The sequence below is a fragment of the Capsicum annuum genome, chromosome 9 (assembly GCF_002878395.1).
Source record: "Capsicum annuum cultivar UCD-10X-F1 chromosome 9, UCD10Xv1.1, whole genome shotgun sequence".
NCBI classification, from domain to species: Eukaryota; Viridiplantae; Streptophyta; class Magnoliopsida; order Solanales; family Solanaceae; genus Capsicum; species Capsicum annuum.
In genome coordinates, this window is record NC_061119.1 from 29290756 (window position 1) to 29299294 (window position 8539).

Sequence of the window (8539 nt, forward strand, 5' to 3'; positions counted from 1 at the left end):
GTAATTATTGGCAATGCGGTATACATTTTTGAAGTAAATAGTGGAGAAGTTAAAAGAATGAGAGTGATTCTGTTGCTAAAGAATTTGATCTCGAGGTGGATGAATGTGCATAATTGTTAATTTATGAGGTAAATATTTTTATTACATATATATATTTAACTTAATAGATTATATATATCGCTAAAGTGACATTAAATTTGCAAGATTTTCTAATCCTCCTACAAGTTGTTACTTTTTTTTTTATATCTTTTGATTTTTATTTTATAGCATAAAGAAATTTGAATAATACTCTCTCCATTCATTTTTATTTGCACATTTGGATTTTTTTATAATCCTAAATATTTGCTCCTTTAATCTTTCAAGAATAGTTTGAACAAAATCTTTCGATTATGTCCTTGTTCAATAAATGCAACCATTATTGATTTAGAAAGAGGAATAAATTTAATTAGTGGTATATTGGTTGAATTACTTTAAATTTTATAAGAGTAGGAGGTCTTATTAAAGGGTATGCCCAACCCAAATGGAGCAACTAAAGGAATGGAGGAAATATATACATATATATACACACACCACTTTTTTATACTTCAAAATTATTATTTACATAATCAATTTAAGTATATTAAATATTTAGGAATAAACGTGCAACACATGTTTTCATATATTAAAAGTGTGAAGGGCTTTAGAAATATTGTTTAAACTTTTTACCTTTCATTAAAATACCCCTCAATAGATAAAATTATCGTTTTACTTATTTTCTTCAATTATAAATTAATTATTCAAAAGTTAAACAATCCTAAATATATTGGAGAAGAAATTCTTGGAGGCTGAATTAATTGAATTTAAAATTTCATTGTATTCGGACTCTTATGCTAACTAAGTAACGAGTTTTGTACGGCTATGGGATAATATTTTTCAAAAATAGTTATATTGATACCAAAAATAATGATAGTTATAATCCAAAAAAAAAAAAAATTAAACGAACATGTTTCTTCTATATTAAACGCTTCAATGTTGGTTTTTTTATTTTTTATTTTGAAATTTTTAAACTCTCCAGTTTCATACGATATATACTCATCATGGTTAACCTACGAACAACTTGTCATAGGGTGGTAGTGTAGGGGGTCGCGATTAAACGTGTGTTGGGCACAATAAGTACGAGAGGGGGTAAGTTCACTTATTTTCTTATGACAAGTAAAAATGAGTTATCTATAAAATAAAAAAAAATGCATTTCCTGAAAATATCATTTGATGTTTATTCTCACATAACTTTCTTGTTATATCTGTTATGATTTGGACTTTTTAAGTAGAGAATTATATTTTAAGATTTCATAGAGAGAAAAGGTGTTACTAAAGAAGGAAAATTATTTTCTACCTTTCTGGATATGAAATGTATCCACTAAATATAGTGAATCAAAATACATATAAGGTTTCATAACATATAGAAGCTTCTAAATCAACTAAAGTTGATTTTAAGAAGATTTAAAAAATATATAAATAAACATGAAAGAGTTAGAATAAGAAAAAAATAAAGAAACTATCAAATTTCTAAAAGTTTTAAGTAATCAAAATTTTTCTAAAAATTTAACTTTAACCATAACAAAAAAATTAAAATATAAAAAAAGAAGTAATCATACAATAAATAGAAAAATGACGATTCATTAACAACTTAAAATTTATGATGATAAAAATATATATGTATTTACAATAAAATATATTTTATATTTAATTATATTAAAATGTGAAGATTTTTTAAAAAATGATTTAAACTTTTTACATTCCACTAAAAAAACTTTTCAATAAACAAACGTGCATTTAAACTAAGTATAATAGAAAAACGGCAACAACAATTGCCCATTCCTTCTTCTGCTCTCACAAGTCACAATCACCAACAAACCCTAAACCTCCATAGCTGTGTCACCTCAGTCGTACCTCTGCGAAGATTCGTCCAAATTTCATCTCCCCCGACCCGCGATTTCCCTGTTGGCAGTAAAATCAGACCTAAAATGGTGATACAATGTTAAAATCCACATTAAAGGCCCGAGAATCGTCCAAATTCGAGGAGGGATTTGTCTCTTTTAATTTTTGAAATTTCAATTTCCTCCCCTTTGATTTGCCCGTTGGCTTCTCTGATTTTTGATTTAAAATTTGGACTTTCTAGTCTGGATTTCCTATAAATAGTCTCATTTTTTCACTCTAGAGAGGAGGTTGGTTTTTTGGTAAGGAAAAAATAGAAAAAAATAGTCTAACGTTTGAAAACCTCGCAAGCAAATGATGGTGAAAATCACTTTGTTTAATCCTCAATTTCGGTCGGAATTTTGAGTCCCCGAGTTTGAATCTGGTAGCCAGAGAATTCTCGACAGAAAGCCTCAGTTTTGCTGCACAGCACTAGGTGCGAATCTCCCCCCTTATTTTCTTTGTTCATCATTTCTTTATCTCGTTTGGTTTAAAATGTGTGATTCTATTCTATTTTTAAGTCTGGTTGTTATTGGTTTTCCATTGCCTTTGTGGATAAAAGAAAATTATGACTTTTGTGGATTTAGCCCGTGTGTAAATATAACACCAGGTCTGTAAATAGGTGAAACATGATATTTTGGCTTCAAATTAGGGTGTGATGGTGTGTTGTTCGTTATTTACAAATTGGGTTCAATTTTGTTTCCTCCTGATTCGAATTTGGGACTGTTGGAAGCGAAAGTATGTAAATCTCCTTATTTACTGTGTTTCCCTGTTTGGATGTGTATATGTGAATATGTGTATGTGGTCGTTCATCTTGTTTTGGGCATTGCATATTTGTTTATCAGTGAATCAAATCATGTGTTGTCTTAAAGTACGTGGCTGTTTTGAGTATATGAGAGCGATTCCATCGCCTCTCGACTCTATTGTTATCTTTTCCATCTGAACTTTGTACTCCTGTTGTTCATATTTCCTGGCTGTTTATTTTCGAAAATAAGATGCATAGTAGTTCTTATCTAATTTTGTGGCATGATTTTTTATGGTCTGTCTATCATGTTCTCAGCACATAATTTTCTTTTCTATAAAGAAAATATATGTAGAAATATAAACAAGGAAAACAATGAAGGGAGGCTACAAGTTTGTTAGTAAACTTTTTTTTAAAAATCGACTAAAATTATGCCACTTGAGATTTCTTTCCTGTCTTGTTAATACAAGATAAACATGCTTCTCACAGTTTCTCCCGCCTCTTCTTTATGTTTTGATCCAAGCCTTGGAGGGGATATATTTGAATAATATTTAAGTAATCACTGTTTTGATATCTTGATTGTGAGCTTTCTGCTTTGTTCTTATTCGAATTTTTTCTTTGCGTCAGTATCGGCTGGAAAAAGAGTTCCTACTCCGTTTTGACTTTTTTGTTATTTTGTATTAGCGATATGTCTTTGTCCTGATTATCTATCATTCTATATATGTGGCAGTATAGAGAATAAAATATGTAGTAGTTTTGCAACTCTAGTTTTCTATTGATCCTGAAATCAGAACCTTGGTTGCTTTGGGTTTAGATGCTCCTTTAGATTTGGGACGAATAGAGTTTCGCAAGAAACTTGTTTGTTTGACCATAATATTGTTCGATCTCAAATCAGCAGTTTGTCTCCATCTTTTATCTGTTTAATATTCATGTGAGAATATGTGAGAATATGAGTATTCTTTAAGGTAAATAGTGGCTGGCTTTAAGATGTCACAGCTTTGGCCGCTAGTAATTTGATTCATATTTTTAGTATCTCTATGTTATCTCGTCTACCCCCGTCTAAAGTACGAACCCGTACGTGTGGCTGTTTAATACATTTTCTTTAAAGATTTAAAAAAAAAATTAAGATTGCATCCAGCTTTGTGTAAAAGCCACGTTGGAAGCTTGATTAAGGTGATCTCGGAATGAAACCATTAGCTTCAGCCCTTTTTTTATGTTAAAGAACATACTGTGTGTGTTTCCTGGACAAGTGAAGTCATATGAAAGTGTCCTTAAATTCTATAATTCAACTTATGATCAATCTGGAAGTATATAAAGCTTGTAATTCTCTTACTTTAATAAGTAAACTACCTTCTTATAGTTTGTTTTACCCTCAATTTTATAACAGCTCGAGCTTGCAATAAGTAGCTGGACGTAAATGACTGTTTTTTTTGTGAAAAGGTCTTAGACAACTAATTTGATTTGAAGGGCCTAGCGACTTTGTGACTGTGGCCTTAAATTTATATTGTGTCTCAAAGTGCTAGATTACTTTTAGGACCTAGATTACTTTTAGGACCGTAACGTTATTCGCACTAGTCTTTTCTTTACACTTTAAAAACATGCTAAAACTTGAAGTTTCTTGCTAATCTTTATCTTTCCTTTCTCTATTTTTACATGTACACTCGAGAGCGCATTTGGAGTTATGGTTTGACTCCATCTTAGTCCAATTCAGAGGGGCGACTAATAGTTATTTGTTTGTGTTCACGTCCAGCCCAGCCTGCTCACATCAAAAGGGTCCAACATCCCTCTTTCTTCTCTTAGAGTCTACTACTATTAGTATTGCCTCGACTAACATTATATCAATCAAAACTAATATTTTCCCATATGTTTTTGCTTATGTGTTTTTATATATTATATATGTCACTTCAGCACAGGTGATAGTAACACAGATATTCGCTTCTCTCCATTCCCTTTTCGATACCAAAAATACTATAGCCTCTCCGCTTTCACATTTGAAGCTACTAGAATATTGAACGCTACTCGATTTGGATCGTTTATATCTCAGGCTCAAATGTTTTTCATAGAAATTAGGTTAAACTACATTTTGGCAAACAGGATATAGCTAACCACACTTTTCAGGTTTATAAGCCAAAATAAAGTACAAAATATGACTATTTTAAAGGGATTGAATAGAGACAAATTATAGGCCTATAGCATGGAATCAACTGGAACATGTTGATTTTCTTTTAAATGTGGTATGTATTTACGTATTATTTTTCCAAAAATCATATAAGTAGTATGTTTACAAGTTTGAAGATATATTAATGTTATTATCACCCACAGTTATTGTTTTCACTTGCTACATTTACAAATTATTTCATAGACCCATAATGCACATTATGATACGCACATCGATACATTATTTCGTATGCACTTGCTGCAGGCATATTTTTATATTTTCTATATACATTATGTAATACACATGTTATTTTAACTAGATTTTAAATATAGGCCAAAGTCATCGATAGGCATTCAAACTTGTTTCGAAAATTCACTTAGATTCCTCAACTATGGCCTGTACCTATTAGGTTCCTAAACCCCCCCGAATTTGATTCAATTGGGCCTTTTTTACCTACATGGTATTGCGTGTGTTTTTCACTCACTACGGGCACGTGAAGCACGATTTTTTGACTAAATAACAAATAAAAACATGCCAAGTGGTACTGAGAGCCCAAAAATAATAATAAAACAAGTTTTTTTTAAAATAATCTTTTTTCTCTTCCTCTTTCTTTTTCATTTTCTTTATAAATAATGTTTTCTCTCTCCTCTTCATAATTTTTTACTTACGACTCTTTCTTTGCCATTTCTTATTTCTTTCTCTTTCATTTCTTACTTTTTCTTTCTCATTTTCCTTTTAAATAATTTTTTCTTTTTCTCCTCTTCATAGATTACTATTATCTCCCTATCACTCCACACCAAATATTTACGATCTAACTTCTCGTGATAAGTTTCATCGAAATTGAAAATTTTTATTTTGGGTATTGAACTTACGATGAAATAAGTGTGATAAATTAGATAAGATTTGTTGAAAAAATATTTTTGAAATTGAAAATTTGATGAAATTAGTCCAAAAATATCAAAATTTGGGAATTTTCTGACGAAATTGGTGTGGAAATTTGGGGAATTGAAGTCTTGAGCTGTTTCTGTTGAAATGTTGGAAATTTGGAGGTGAAATTTAGTGAAAAGATTCAAACTTTAGGAAAATATAAAGTGAATTTTTGATAAGTTTTAGTGTATTTTTTTATTGAATTGGCATTATGAGACTCGTGTTGTGAGGAGAAGTTTTTGGCAATTTTGAGCTGATTTTGTTGAAGTGTGTCAAGATTTGGAGGTGAATTTAATGCCTGTTTTCTTAGATTGATATTACCAGATTCGTGTAGTCAGACGTTTCTGATGTTTTTGAGCTGGTTTAGTTGAGGTTTAGGTGAATTTGGTGCATTTTTTGTTATATTGGCATTACCAGATTAGTGTGTGGAAGGAGGGAAGGGGGTTGAAGAAGGCGACGATTGGGGTGGGTGGTTTTTTTTTTTAAATTAAGAAATTATTATTAGATAAATAATTAAATAGAAAAATGGACAAATTAGCAATTTCATCATATAATTATTATTGTTGCCACGTGTTTTTTTTAATTGGTTAATTTTTTCACGTCATCACGTGTGTTTTACACACACTTGAGATTTTAGCTGATTGACAAAAAAAGGCCCAATAGGAATAAAATTCGGGGGGTTTAGGGGCCTAATAGGTATAGGCCATAGTTGAGGGGTCTAAGTGAATTTTCAAAAGAAGTTTGAGTGTCCGTCGATGACTTTGGTCTCAAATATATATACTATTTCACGTACATCGCGCCATCTCACATTCAATATATATTATTGGCCAGACCCATCGATAGCCCCTCAAACTTGTCCCTAAAACTCACTTAGGCCCCTAAACTAAGGCTTGTACCTATCAAACCCCTAAACTCTCCAATTTTGTTCCTATTGGGCATTTTTTGCCCACATGGCACTGCGCGTGCTGTGCAACCGCCTGAGGTGCGTGAAAACTAAAAAAAATTATCCATGTGGCAAAAGTTAACGTTAAATAACGCTAGTTTTGCCATTCCCTTCAATTTTCCTCTTTTTAACCTAAATTTACTCTTCCTCTTTCTTCATTCTCTCCTCCTTAGATGAGTTCTCATCAACTTCTCTCATCTCACTATCAAAGTTATCTCCTAATTTCTCTTAAATAATTTTTTTCTCTCATTTTCGATGAAAATGTTGGAAAATTCCGTCAATATTGATGTTTTCGATTTGTGTTACTGTTCCGAATTTTGTCCTTTAAGAACTTCAAGGACTCCTTCAAATATGGGTCGTAGATTTTTTGGATGTAAAGCTCCAAAGGTTTGTATCATTTTCACAGATTTTAATTATTATTTTTTTGGTATTTTTTTATTATTCTATTGTTTTTTCATTTTAGGAAAATGGTTGTTTTTTCATTTTAGGAAAATGGTGGTTGTGGGTACTTTAGATGGATTGATCCAAAACCTTCAATATCTGTGCATCAATATCCTGAGGTAGAATCGAGCTTAATGATTAGGTGCAAAGATGGTGAAAAATCGTGTGATTGATTGAAGCAAAAGCTCAAAGACGTTGAACAAGAGAGGGATACTTTGTGTGAGAAATTGAAAGATAGTGAAGGGAAGTTGATTGCATTGAGGCAAAAACTCAAAAAAGTTAAACTTGAAAAGGAATGTGCTAAGCTCAAATTGTATAGACGTGTTCTACTTCTTCTCATTATTCTAACTGTAAAGTGGTTCTTTAATATGGTGTAAGGTGTAGTAGTTAAGTTTGCCTATTGAATAGGCAATTGGATATTGTAATGGTTAGTTTGTAATAGTTGTTTCGTTAGTTTGTAGTAGTAGTTGTTTGTTCAGTTTGTAGTTGGCCTAGTTTGTAGTAGTTGTTTGGTTTGTTTGTAGTAGTTGTTTGAATGAATTGACATATTTTTGTATGACAGTCTCATTGTCAATTGGCTACTTTGTGTCTACTTGTGTAGCTACTGAAGGTATTACCATACAACCTATTTATAACTACTGAAGGTTATGATAAAAATGAACTATATTACAAGTGCAAGCAGCTGGATATCATATTAACACAGCTCAAGATTGAGCTAAAAACTGCATACATGATGTAAAGGTGTTCAAAAAAGGCTCAACATTGAGCAGAATAGTTCTACTGCAGCATACACCAAAGTCATTAATAAGAAAAAGTTATTCAAAAACTAGTAACACAATTTGTTCAAAGACATTATCCCTCATTATAGTGCAAATCATTTCAAAATGAACTACTTCTTTGAAGATCCAATTAATGAAGAAGACTTTGTTGCTTCCACTTTTTTTCTCTTATTTTCTTTCATTTGTTGCAATTGTGTGCTGGTGACTGCATTTTTTCCATTCCACTTTAGGCCACTAGGTTTAAAACCAATATCTATATTGGTTGGTGAAGCACTCCTTAAATTTATACCTCCATAAAGAACCCTCTCACTTGATGTACGTGGCAGCAAAATTAGACAAAATTGTAAGAAAGTGAACATTGAAAACTTGAATGAAAACATTAGGGCAAACATTATTATAGGTAAATAATGAGACAAAAATAAATACATTGTACACGTGGGTTCCAGTTGCTGGATCAGAGTAAACACCAAAACCAGTTCCAGGACTTTTGTATCCAGTAGCAGCAACAAATGAGGTAGCATTGTATGATCTTTTGTTGGTTGGCAAAGGTGGTACTTGACTGTAAGAAACATTTCTTCCACTTTCAAATGGGGTCC

At 31.6% G+C, this 8539-nt stretch overlaps 1 long non-coding RNA gene across 1 annotated transcript; it reads left to right on the plus strand.

Annotated features, from left to right (window-relative positions):
* Positions 1 to 1842: 1842 nt before the first annotated feature.
* On the plus strand, positions 1843 to 7743 carry LOC107842899. Its single transcript, XR_007044517.1, has 2 exons — positions 1843 to 7110; positions 7212 to 7743. It is a non-coding gene; the product is annotated as an uncharacterized LOC107842899 (long non-coding RNA).
* Positions 7744 to 8539: the final 796 nt, after the last annotated feature.